The sequence below is a fragment of the Colossoma macropomum genome, unplaced genomic scaffold, assembly GCF_904425465.1.
Source record: "Colossoma macropomum unplaced genomic scaffold, Colossoma_macropomum, whole genome shotgun sequence".
NCBI classification, from domain to species: domain Eukaryota; kingdom Metazoa; phylum Chordata; class Actinopteri; order Characiformes; family Serrasalmidae; genus Colossoma; species Colossoma macropomum.
In genome coordinates, this window is record NW_023494800.1 from 28,441,231 (window position 1) to 28,455,279 (window position 14,049).

Consider the following 14,049-nt stretch of genomic DNA (forward strand, 5'->3'; position numbering starts at 1 on the left):
GCTTTAATGGGTGACACTGCAAAATCAGAAAGGACAGCTGGCTATGTTCAGGATTTAACAAAGATTGTCTGGTGTGATGTGAATATTTATAGCCTAATATCATGTCCATTGTTAAGTTATTATCATTTGTCCTGGTTGACAAAATGTTTCATTTAAAATAGTAAAAAATAAGCCACAAACTTTGAAAATTGTCAGAAACCCACAATAGTGTTCTAGAATTCTTGTGGAGTCTAAAGGGTCAACAAAAGACACAGTCCCAAATACCAAATAAAAAAAAATCAAATTCAATATGATGAACCAATGCGCAAGTATTTGAATTCCAACCAACAGTATAGCTGCACGTTGCCTTGGCAACATGTGCAGTGTGCAGCAATCTCCCACACACATGCTGCATAGTGGAGGGACACACATCACGTCCTCCAAGCTGCTGATTTCAAGCAGTTAAGAGCCCATGCTAGCTTCGCTGACAAAGCAAACAGCAACCATTGAAACTCACATGGACCTCTGAGTTCCTAGATTCATTAAAAATGTTATTTATGATAATGTGTTATTTCAATAAAAAAATGCAATATATAGGATTTCTCTATTGTTGGTTATTGTAGTTTTAATAAATAAGTAATATCCAAAAATCCAAAACAGTTAATAACTCTAAGAAAAAAAACTGAACAGATTTCATAGGACCCTAAACTCTAAAACTTTGTCTTCTTCTCTTTACATAACCTGTTTATAATCAGGGTGACATAACAGTGATTAAGAGATTACTCTGAAAGATTGCAGAAGCGTTGCACGTGTGTCTTGTGTTTCCAGCACAGAAGTTCTAGAGCCAATCTCTACCCAGCAGTCAAGGATGGTTAGCACACCTTTAGAAGTCTGTCTGGCCATTCTCATACTGTATGTAAAGTTGCAGAGCGACCACTCTGCTGACTCAATAACTACAGAGTTCCAAACCTCCTCTGGCGTTAACATCAGCACAAAAACTGTGGCATGGGTTTCCATGAATGAGCAGCTGCATGCAAGCCTTACATCACCAAGCACAGTGCCAAGCATCGTACAGAGTGGTGTAAAGCACACCGTCACTGGACTCTGGAGAAGTGGAAATGTATTTTGTTCACAACTTTTCTTGCTTCACCATTACCTCTACCTTTTCCTGCTTCACCATTACCTCCAACTTGTTGCGTATTCATACAAATCTGGAATCCTGAAATGTAAGTGATTTTTAAGTAAGTGATTTTTAAGTAAGACTCCTGGTAATGTGAACATAGCCAATGTATTTGGCTATGTTCACATTACCAGGGTGAAGTGGCACAAATCCGACTCTCGTTATTAGATGACAAACATGAGCGGAATTATTTTGTCAAATCTGAGCACAATATGCAAGTTCATTCACATTAATGACAGATACGAGTCACTTACACCCACATGAATATGAACCATTAGGCCAAAAAGATCAGATCTGAGCAAACAATCGGAACTGAACAATAAAGCTTGTAATGTGAACATAGTCTATGAATTGGATTTGTTGGGTCACTCATGACTATTACAAAAAGAACTGACAGAAAACCAGACACTAAGCCATGGCTCAGACTAGCTTTCTGTTCATAGCAACACTGCAGTCTACCTAGGCAATGTCTGGGGCCACATCTGGACATGAATGTGGACTGGGCCCTGTCACACACAGGCCACTGCCACTAATGCTGTATTAACCCAGAAAAGCCTGGAGATGCATGAGCCAGTGGATGCCAAAAGTGAAATTTTATTTGTGCGTTCCCTAATCTGATTGCAGTTCCCCAAATCCTCTCCCCCTCCTTGCCTCGTGGACATAACGATTTGGCCGTTGTTGAGGTCTGTTATGGCTGCACTGTCCCTTACTCAAAGCATGGACATTCCTCCTATGTCCATTTCTGTCTTTGGATGTGAATTTTAGCAAGTGTTTGCCGCTGCTAAGCAAGTGGATGTAGCAAGTGTCATCCTAACAATGGCTGAACTCTGAAGAGTCACATTTACTGTATGTTAATCCATGTGCTTTGCTTCGTAGTAAAAGTAGTTTTAGATGTTCACTCTAAGCTAGGGCTGCCCAAACCTGCTCAACCACATGTAACAAAACTTACCATTCATTCAACAGTACGTAAAAGTCATAGAAGAAAACATAAGCAAAACCAGCCTGGTTTTAAATTATTGTTTTTATGATGCACTTATAATAAACACATTTTCATATATCTGTCTATTCAGCCTACAACTCCCATTCACTTTGAAGTTATAAGGAATGTTTTAGCCCAGACTACTTTTTGAATGAGGCACAATACAAAGCATTCTGTCCGTTGTGAACGTTTCCAGGCAGATGTCGCCTCATGTTGGGAAAAAAAGATATGTGACCGCTGCTACTTGCCTCATTTGCTCTTCTAGCACGTATATCTGTTTATCACACATAAACACATAAAAAAAAATCTATGAGAAAAGCGAGATCTGGCACGCTCATTAAAGGGGAGATTATAAAGGCAGCTACAAGTATAAAGCATTGCTTTATGTTCAGATATGCACAATATCATCAGCTTTGTAAAAACTGTTTTCCAAAGTTCTCTACAAATAATGACTAGTTGTATCACTGTCAGTTCTGATATAATAAAATACAACGCACTCATCCTGTAGTAACTTTATTGCTTGAGTTTTATCACTAAGCAGACGTTTAATTTTTTATTTTTTTTTTTTACAAATGTTTCCCTGATAAACTAATCCAATCCTAATTGAGCTTATGACTTAAGATACAGTTTTGGTATATAAAACCATATACCATACAATTTATTTTAAAACACAGAAAAGTATAAAATGTGCATTCCTATCCCTAATTACTTAGGAAAAAATACTCAGAAAAAAACAGAAAGACCCCTCCCCCAGTTACGAACGGTATATCAGTCTTGATGGTAGAGGTTGGAAATATGGCAAAAAAATCACAATACCTAATATGGCTCAATATTTATTTTTTGTGATGTAAAATCTGATAAAAAAGAACAAAAAGAGTAGTGCCAGTAGTGCTTCATTTTAAAAATACTATCAAAAAGTTTTTGAGAAGTACTGATGATATCCATAATATGCTCAGAAAAGTATAGTCAGCCCTAATTGATGAGAATTGGTATCAGGTGGTTATCAGTAGAAAATACTCAATCTGATATCAGAGAGAAGAAAGAATGAATGTGATGCGATCCTGTATTAAATGTAGTCAGAAAGAGCACACACTCATACTGTATGATAGCGTGTTCAGCTGCGTATTTCTTCCTGTGGGGCAAGTGTTTGAAAGTGGTATAATCATTGATTCATTTTCTCTGTGCATTTCTCTTGATGCAACTGCATCCTTGTAAAAGAAACAAAATAATACTGAATTATTTGCACTAGTCAAAATTACAAATCATTTAAAAATCATTTAAATGGTCCAACTTCAGCCACACAGCAATCTCTAGCTAACCATAGACACAAATGATGGACAAAAGTGGTCTGTTTTAGTTTTAATTTGATCAGACTAACCAACTAAATATATGTAAATTCTGTGTAGTAGTTTAGTTAGATATTAAACACATAATACTAATACACATATAACAAGCAGTTATTAAGCAGTGAGATGTTTGCTTCAATTTAGGGTGCTCAACTGCCAGTCATTCTCTGGTTTTGCTTAGATAGCACCATGCCATTTCTAACTTGTGTATATCATCACTAGTCAATGTTTAGATTAATTTGGTGCACACACACTTGTTTATATTAGTATAGCCTGTATCTAGCCTATTTAGAGATCTGAGATTTAATCAAAGCTTGCAATGCTGGAAATATATCAGTATACCTAATATCCCAGAAGCACATGCATACATCATTCCTCATCTTTAATACACAATAAAATTAACACAGGTCTACAGGATCAGCATTATGCACACTAGTGCAACAATTAACACATTAGCAACCAGTTTAACACTAACAACCTTATTTTTTGTGATCTTTGTTCAAAACATTTACATAACTGGCGGTGCAGGTACTAATCTGTTTCAAAATGGCACAATTGCTAAAAAGTCTTTTACTTCATACATTCCCTAAATTATACTGAATCTGACTAAAACATGCATTCATACATAGGATCCTGCTAGTGCACTGGATTTATTAGTAGTGTAAAAAATTTGATACATTTGTATGATGATAGAGAGACATGTCAAAGCTACCATCTGCTTTAAAATGTTTAAGGAAACATTTTTCAGAATTTTGTGAGACAAACAGGGTAATGTTAATTATATTCAACATAGAGATTCCTAAGTAAATTAATTACATAGAAGAAGTGTACGTTACTTAATTTCGATAGATAGCTACTCTGGGGTCACAGCTAAAATCAAAAGTAACATGATCAAAGCAGTCTAATAGTTTGGGCGGTAAGGCTGCTGTCTAAATACACAGCATTCCGGTTATTTACAGTACAGAATTATAGGGCTCCCCAACTAAGACCTGGACTATAGAACCATAGTCTATTCAGCACAAACAGAAGCTTTTGCTGTATGTGCCATTTGCAGAGTTCACATTGCACCTGCTTATCAGTCATCCTTACAAATTCTGAAGTGTACTACAATGAAGAATTTTTATGACATTTCCATTTTATGTTGTATCCATGTCTCTCTTTAGAACCTAGTGCACAACAGATGCATGTGAATTTTGAACATGTTTTCTACTTGTAAGTAGGGCCTGACCAATTTATTGGTTGGCCGATAATATCAACAAATACTAGCGTCCTGTTTTGCTATCAGCATCAGGCAATAATATACCAGAAAACACCAGAGGTGGGAACAAGTTGCTAAGTTGCACCTAACAAGTCTCAAGTCTTAACACTCAAGTCCCGACTCAAGTCCCAAGTCAAGACAGTCGAGTCTCGATTGAAGTCCTGAGTTAGTGAAGGTGCATCTCGAGTCCCAAGTCAAACGTCCTAATCTTCAAATCCTAAACAAGTCAGTCAGCTTATTTAAGGCCATATCACTAAATAATGTAAATAAAAAAAGAAATATATAAACACCGACTCTAAATATATACACATATACACAATATACACTAATATTGCACTATTGTGTATATGTGTATATATTTAGAGTCGGTGTTTATATATTTCTTTTTTCAATGTCACTGCTGGACTGAGAATAGTCCACCAACCAAAACTATCCAGCCAACAGCGTCCTGTGACCACTGATGAAGGAGTAGAGGATTACCAACACAAACTGTGCAGCAGCAGATGAGCCATCGTCTCTGACCTTACATCTACAAGGTGGACTGACAAGGTAGGAGTGTCTAATAGAGTGGACAGTGTTTAAAAACTCCAGCAGCACTGCTGTGTCTGATCCACTCGTACCAGCACAACACACACTAACACACCACCACCACGTCAGTGTTACTGCAGTGCTGAGAATGATCCACCACCCAAATAGTACCTCCTCTGTGAGGGTCCATAGGGGTCCTGACCACTGAGTAAAATGGGGCTAACAAAGTATGCAGAGAAACAGATGGACTACAGTCTGTACTTGTAGAACTACAAAGTGCACCTATATAGTAAGTTAGATTTTCACTCACCTTGCACCTGTGTAAATGTGATGTGACAATAAATTAGATGATTTTGGTAACAGTACTATATCCTTTTAATGACAGCATGTTAGTAGTGTATATTAATATAGTATGCTGTATAGTATTATTATTTTTTCTCTTCCATCTAAAATAAAACATCCATGGTTCACAGATAACCATAACAGGCCTAGTATGTACACACAGAATAGTGCAACTACACATTAAAAAATTTGAAAAGTACTATTGAACTTAAATAAAAAAAAAAAAAAACTCTTTATCTTTTTGGGAACATTGGCCACAAATGATTAAAATAAAAACTAGCTCAGCTCTAAACTAGTTCAGCCAACTAAAAACAACTGCTCGTTTGAATTGAATTTAGACGACAACAGAAACAACCAAGCTGAACAAAGTTTTGAGAAAAGACAGCAAAATGATGGTGAATGTACAAAGTTAAAGTTGACTTTTTTTTTTCCGCCGGCAGCTTCTTGTTCGAATTTTCCATTTCACCTTATTTGGTGCAGCAGTTACGGTCAGATGCCTAACTGCTGCACCATTTAAGGTGGAACGACAAATTCCAACATGAAGCTTGCGAATAAAAAGTCAACATCAATGCTGCGCTTGTTTTACCTGCAGAAGCTGTTAAAATCTGTCAAATAGAGAGCTGTTTCATTTTGTTTTGCTACCATGAGGAAAATGGTTAGTTCGCCTGGTGAGTTTCTCCAGTTAGAATTTAAGTGCTGAACAAGGGCGCGTTGATACTCCTGTTTCCAGCTTATGGAGGCGAACTTGAACTCCAAACGCTTCACTTGTCTTCAGAAATAACATAAACTGAGCTTAAGCACAGTGACAGACGTCTGATGATGGTGCTGTATATCAGATTTACGACAGGAAACGAATCCATTCACATGAAAAGTAACCAACTGTGTTAGCAGTCTGCAGTCAGATGCCTCACCACATTTCTTCCACTTTGGGTCTCGAGCCTTTCCGAGTCATAGTCCAAGTTATTGGTGTTGAAGTCAAAGTCGAGTCGCGACTTTCTCGATTTTCTTGAGTCAGGTCTCAAGTCAGCAAATTCATGACTTGAGTCAGACTCGAGTCCAAGTCATATGACTTGAGTCCACACCCCTGGAAAACACATCAATTATTAGAGCACTTTTTGGCTGCGGCACCACCAAAATTTGAACTTGTGGTCTCCTGATGATGGTGTAAAACCTTTAACAGTTATGCCAGTGGTGAGTTCAATACAAGGGCCTCTGTTTAACTAAGATGACATCACAGGCTGAATTGGTGGATCTGACATAAACATATAAAATGCATCCAAACCTAACCTTAGCATCTGAAAACAACATTATAACATAAAAGAGAAGAACTAATAAAAACTAAGAATAATTATAGTTGACAAACAGATACCAAAAACACAAGCTCTGCTGCATGAACTATGTATTTAGGTTGCAATAAAACTTTGGGCCCGTCAATGAGTCCTGGCCGTTTGAAGGATAAGGACTGTGTTTTTGCTGTTAACTCCTGCATTAAGTTGTTCTATCAATTTTTGCAATCATCTGAACATGTACTGAATCCTTCCTGCTGTTTCATGGTGTTTAATTTCCTAAGAAAATTTGTTTATTATACCTCACCATTAGGCAATCTAGATGATTTGCCATTTGAAAGCAATTTCAAAACATTCTGTCACATAGATATGTACCTAGCTAAGTTTGCCTATCCAGATATAGCTGTGTATAGACTGCATTTAAATGGGTTTTTACTACATTTGACAGTCTTTCAAAACAATGATGTTCAGCCTACTGTTTTAGCCAACTGACTGTTGTTAAATATACTGACATTTGCACCTAGCTAGCTTGCTATTAAATATTGCAAATCAAAGTTATATTGGTTAGTGATGTTAGGTAGGAAAGCTGGGGTTTATAGTATTTTCCAAATCTGACCAAATGGCACTTGGCTATGAAGTGCTATGAAGAGGTGCCCCATTTCCAATGTTTTTTGTCTTAACTGTATTGTCTCTACCCCCACTTAGGTAAAAACAAAAGGCAGTTGCTCCATGCATACAGGATGTGTTCTTGATGTCAGATGGGTGGCATCATTTGGTACAGTTTGTCTGTTTAAGGCTTTAGTGCGACTTCTTTTTTGTCAAAAAAAAAATCTGAAAATATTTTCATGTAATTTCGATAACAAAACTTACAAGCACTGACAAGTACTGCACAGGAGTGTACAGTACTTTAAAAATGTAGTAAAAGGCATCTTGGCTGTCCATAATTTTGTCCATGTATGTCACAGTGCCAAAAACAATAAGCAAAGTCTATTAGTGATTACTTAAAACTAAAAATGATTTGAGGTGAAAGTGTGATAATTTAGACATGAAGTCTGCATTCTACTAATTGGTGGTTATAAATTCCATAAATTCCATTACTTGCTAGCTAGCCTCTAGGCCTCAGTACAAAGCTAAAAAAGCAAACTTCAGATACCAAATGTCAGACACTAAATGTCTTGACTGATTTGATTTGGCTTGTCTGTACTGTTAATATAGACTTGAGGTGACATGAGGTGTACTGAATTAGGGAATATTATGGATAAACTCAAATACACACACACATCTTCTAAACCGCTTATCCTTCTGGGCGGAGGGGGTGCTGGAGCCTATCCCAGCTGTCTTTGGGCAGAAGGCACCCTGGACAGGTCAATTCAAATACATTGATAAGATATTTCTTTACTTTAACTGCACAATGTACTGTGGCAACAAGAAACTGAGATTACAGGCAGCATATAAAAATTTCATTTAGCACACTATTTTTTCGTCTTTAAGCAACATTTTTGAGGCCATACATGGATGACTACCAACATAATGTAAGTTGTTAAAATGTATACTTAGCCTATGTCAAGTTACTTAATTTTTCATCTATACTCAGCTTTGGTCACTAAGCCACTAAATTAGAGGTCACTATAGTATTAGGCAGGACAAACAGACTAATGGTTTCTAGATATTATGCTCAGTAACTGACTTACTGGTAGCCGCAGAACGGTCAGCATTAGGTTAAAAAACAAGCTTTTCGAATATATAAGTACATAACATTTTGCAAGAGAGGAAACTCGCTGTTGTGAACGGTGACAACCTTTAATCCTATCACAGCTGGTTTCCACTACTTCTAAGCCCGCAAACAGTCTCAGTGTCATACGAAAATACATGTAGCTTGTCTGTTTGTAACAACTGCACCAAGGATATATTTAATTTTGTAAGCCAAAGTCGCCTTGTCATTCACGTTAAGGGCTATGAGCAGCCATCAGTGGTAGCTCATTATATTTTACATGGCTCGGATGCAGGGCGACCTAATAGCTAGCTACCTTAGCTAATATCGGTTTCTACTGGTTCATTCACGGGATCAAACATACAGCATATGACATCTACACATTTTTGTAGACATATTATGCACGGTGTAATGACAATCTGTTTCTATAAATGACCCTGGTTAGCCTCAGGCAATACTCTGAAGCAATGCTCTGATAACGGCTGAAAATCTTTCCGGTCCCTTTCTGAAAGCCCCACATCTCGTACATAAACAACCAGCGTGCAGATTGATTTAGCGTAACCATGCGGTAATCCATTTCATTCGAAACAAGGAAATAATATAAAGCGACGCTTACCGAAAATTAAGTCCTGACGACGAATCGAGGCCTGCTAACCTCAAATCCGAATCCATAGCCTTACATTTTTCTCTTTTTTTCCCTCCTCTGCGTTACCCCTCAGCATCAGCAGCCGTACAATGCAGCGATGGGTATTTTGTTTCCTACCCATATTCAGGCAATTTCCGCCTCCTGCGCTAGGATTTGCTGGAGGTGTCCTGCATCATGCGCTAGGATTGGTTAGTAGGTCTTATTCACAAGCAGTCCATCTGTCGTGCGTATGAACTACTAGTCCAATCCTAGCGCTAAATGCGGAATACGGGTGGGAGGAAAAAAACCCATAGCGCTGCAGTGACGGGTTCGAATGACGCTTCGCGCCCCGCCCTCTACGCGCTGCGAGGGTGAGCTCACCATGTTCATACGAATAAATATAAAACTAAAATTTGGAATACCAGATGTTGAACTGTAATCGAAAGCTATTCTTCGCCTGAACGCAATGATGACTGTGAATTTCGCAAATTACAGGGTTTGTGTAACTGTCACCCGTGCTTTTAGGCTTGCTTGTTTTATGCATTTACAGGTCGACCTTTGCCTTTGTTTTTATCTCTAGAATGTTATGGTCATTTGCTATGAATTTGGATACGTATTTGGCTACGTTAGTTGCACGTTGCTTGTTTTTCGTTTTTATTTCGCAAAGCTGTGCCAAGCAAGCTGCATTAAAATATTAAAGAAGAACATAAGACAGAAAGCCTTAGAGTGACGTGTGGAGGACATCTTGTTTGTTTGAAGCAAATGTATTGTCTTTTAGATACTTTCCTTATTTCTAGTTTTTGGTACACGCTTAACATATGCATAGTCTAATTTACATGAATTACAATTGCAGTTAGTGAGAGGGCTAGCATTTGTGGCTATGCCATAGACCTTTTCTGCTCGTCCATGTTAGCACTGTAAATAGAGTGATCTGTCGTTGACATGAGTTAGCAGAAGTTGCAAGTTTGGGAATTGTCTGTTGACCAACACAAACTGTGCAGCAGCAGACAAGGTAGGAGTGTCTAATAGAGTGGTCAGTGGGTGGACACAGTGTTTAAAAACTCCAGCAGCACTGCTGTGTCTGATCCACTCGTACCAGCACAACACACACTAACACACCACCACCTCATCAGTGTTACTGCAGTGCTGAGAATGATCCACCACCCAAATATTACCTGCTCTGTGAGGGTCCATGGGGGTCCTGACCACTGAAGAACAGGGTAAAATGGGGCTAACAAAGTATGCAGAGAAACAGATGGCCTACAGTCTGTAATTGCAGAACTACAAAGTGCACCTATATAGTAAGTGGAGCTGATAAAATGGACAATGAGCATGAAAACAAGGAGGTGGTCATAATGTTATGCCTGATCGGTGTACTGTGCAATGTTAAAATAATTTTTTTTGAAACTCCACTATTCAAAGAAACAAACATCAACAAGGTTTCAACAAAATGCTGAAATGGTGTGTGCTACAGTGTGGAAAACAAAATGTTAAAATGGTGTTTGCCACAGTATGGAAAATAAGCTAATTGTGGACAATTGGAGAACCACACCAACATTGTTGGTAGCTGGGTGGAAGAAGCCACTTTTTTGAATGTTCTATATTTTCCGTACTAGAGGTTAGTGCAGTGGCTAAGTAGTGTCTCACAACAGATTATTAAGAAAAATGTAGCCTAACTTCAATATAATATATACATTCATATTTTATATTCAGAACATTACAGTGACAAAGAACAAAATGTTTAACGTAAGCGTCATAGCAAAGAAATGGAGAATGGTTTGCAAGCTAGCTCAACTGACACTAGAAGTATTTAAGCCAATGGTACATACACACTAAAATACATACAGTATAACCATACATTTACCTACCCTGTCATACAGAAGCAATGCTGATCTTTTACTTCCATGTGATCTACACAGATCACTATTTGATGAAATACTATGTATTATTGTTATTATTATTATTATGGCCAAGAAACTTGACACAGGACCATTCTTAAACCTGGAAACTCAGTTAGAATGTAAAGATTTATGATTATGCACAATGCAAATTGGAAACATCACATTGATTCCTCCTTCCGCACCCTTCTCCCCACTGTGCTGCACATTGCTGCACAGTGCTTTTACCTTCAGCAAACACCTAAATAAGAATATAGCAAGAGGCAACTTTGAGGAATACAGCCCAATGACCCAGTTTTATGGGTGTAGATTAAGCCTAGTCTAGGATTAAATTACAACATCAATGGCCTTTTTAGTCTAGGATTATCTGGGCCAGTTAAAGCAACTATATATTTGAACAGGGGGATGAAAAATAATAAATTAGTGAGATTTTTTAAATTTATCAGTCAATAATTGTTTAACCATACATTTAACAACAATTGCTAAATTTTATACAGTACTAAGGAGAGGACAGTGGAGTGTCCTATGCCAGCACTAGCTTAGCATACCAGCTCTGGCTAACAGCTCATCCTACCATGGAACAGGTTAGATTCTGTCTTTTTGTCACTTCAACAGCAGTCTCTTGACTCATATTTGAGTGTTTTTACTCTAATCCAGGATTCTCAAAGTCTGGTTTTGGAGGGCTGGAGTCTAAGAGTTTTTCAATTTCCCTGCTCCAACATCGGGTGTGTTTGAGCAGGAATCACCAAACAGTGCTGGATTCTGGCCCTCCAGGACCAGACTTCTTCTCTCCTCTCCTCACCTCCTCATAAGACACAAAAGTCAAAAGGGGGCAGACAAAATATTTAGCAAAAACAACGACACACAATTATTGTAATTAAAAAACAACAGTTGATTAATGATAATAACTTGCCTTTGTATACAGAGAAGATGGGCACCTATAGTAATGACATCACTCTACTGTGCTCTGCTGTGTTAGCATAACCGTAGTGCTTAAGAGAATATTTCAGCATACCTGATAGACTGCACGTTGTTGATGCCACCAAAGTGTGGAATAGGACAACTGCATGGCTTAGGATGCCTTGATCAAATATTTACTTTAAAATGCCAATATGCATGGTTAAATGTCTGTTAGAATGCAAAACTGAATGTCTGTTAGAAGCTTCAAATGTCTGTTTGAATCAAAGCTTAAATGGCAAAGTGTGAACTACAGGGGGTTGTGGGGGTCTGAATAACCTCTTTGATACCCTGAGTGTCAAAAACTTAAAAATCAGGGGGGTCCATGAAAATAAAATTATGATGTTATGCTGTCTGTTAAGGAAAACTCAAATACAAATTTAGGGAAAGGCCATTGTATAGCATGTTTGGCTTACATTTGGCAAGATTCTCTTTTTGGTATTCTTAACTAATTAGAGATGCTGCACTGGTCTGCCTTGTGGTGGTGCTGTAGCAAATTGGTTCAACAATTCGTCCTTTAACTGTACCTATGGCTTGGATACCTCTGAAAAACTTTACAATGTGCAGCAGCATATTTGTTACTCTAAAACTTGTCCAGTTTTCCAAGAGATTTGTGGAAACCCATATGGAAAAAGAATATGCGGACATATATTTTTATATATTTGAAATACATTTCAGATACATTGAAATACAAAATACCTTACAAACACTAAAATGTATTTCAGAATATATTGCCATATAAACCAAATATATTTTAAAATACATTTATTTCAAAATTTATGGGGAAATACCACACCTAGAAATGTATGATAGAAAAATAAATGTACGTAAATATATTTGTCAAATACATTTGAAAATATATGAAAACAGGCAAAATACTTGTCTAATACACTTTATTGTTCGGAATACCTTTTGAAATAAATTTGTATTCCATTATCGTAATTTATGTATTAGCAAATGGACCTTTAATATAGCAAAACCAAGTGTTGTAGGTATTGATAAAATGTGAAAATGCAGTATGATGATTTGATTACCTGTTTATTTGAAATACATTTTGTGAGCACTGAATTACCACACACATACAAGTTAGCGCAAAGTACAATGCAAAACACAGAAGTCATTATCATTTAGTTGTATCTGTAACCTTTGTTAATGCTACATACAGTTAAAAACAATATTATAATAAATACAAATAAATGCATTTAAAAATATATTTAACAAATACATTTTTTACACATTGCAACATATTTGATAAATACATTTGGAAAATACATTTAAAATGTATTGTAAAAATATATTTAACAAATACATTTTTTGGCCAATTTCATACATTACAAAAGTATGTTTGATAAGTACCATTGGAATATATTTTGGCAAGAGTGAATTGTTATTAATTTCTCAAACTAAAGGTAAATGAGTAGATGTGCAAGATCTCAACTGATGTGTTGAAGAGCACATCACCAACCTAAAAAAGAGCACTTCCAAAAGAAAAAATGTTAAACCAAACATTTTGTTAGCATTGAAACTAGCATGCTACTATTTCAAACATTGTGGCACTGAATATGTGCTACCGCAGCAGCTCTAGATGGAACACATTAGTGATTGTTTTGCAATGTAATAGTGTAGACCTATGCATGTTTCATTCTTTTATTACAGTAGGCTATTACACTGTTTGACTTAATCCATAGACAGTAAGTATGAACTAGGCATTCGATTCTTTATTGCTGATCTGGTGTCTCTGTGAAATGAGTTACTGCAAACTCATAATATCACTGAGTTACTGCTCAGTTGGTGGAAGATGATTTTCTTTAATAGCTCCTAAGCTCCTAACAACATTCCAGAGAATATTACCAGTGGAAACTTGATAGGTGTTTTTAAATTCAGATTAAAAACATATTTGTTTAGGCTACGTTAGCTTTGTAGTATTATGGCTCATTCCTCCTGGTTGTAACTGAGATGT

General features: G+C 37.0%; 1 protein-coding gene across 1 annotated transcript in view; it reads right to left on the reverse strand.

The window, feature by feature from the left end:
* The window catches only part of jakmip2 (janus kinase and microtubule interacting protein 2), a 28,067-nt gene extending 18,738 nt beyond the window's left edge, over positions 1-9,329 (reverse strand). Inside the window, exon 1 of the mRNA XM_036588709.1 lies at positions 9,226-9,329. The gene's annotated coding sequence lies outside the window, so the exon portion shown is untranslated. The remainder of the gene's footprint in view (positions 1-9,225) is intronic.
* Positions 9,330-14,049: the final 4,720 nt, after the last annotated feature.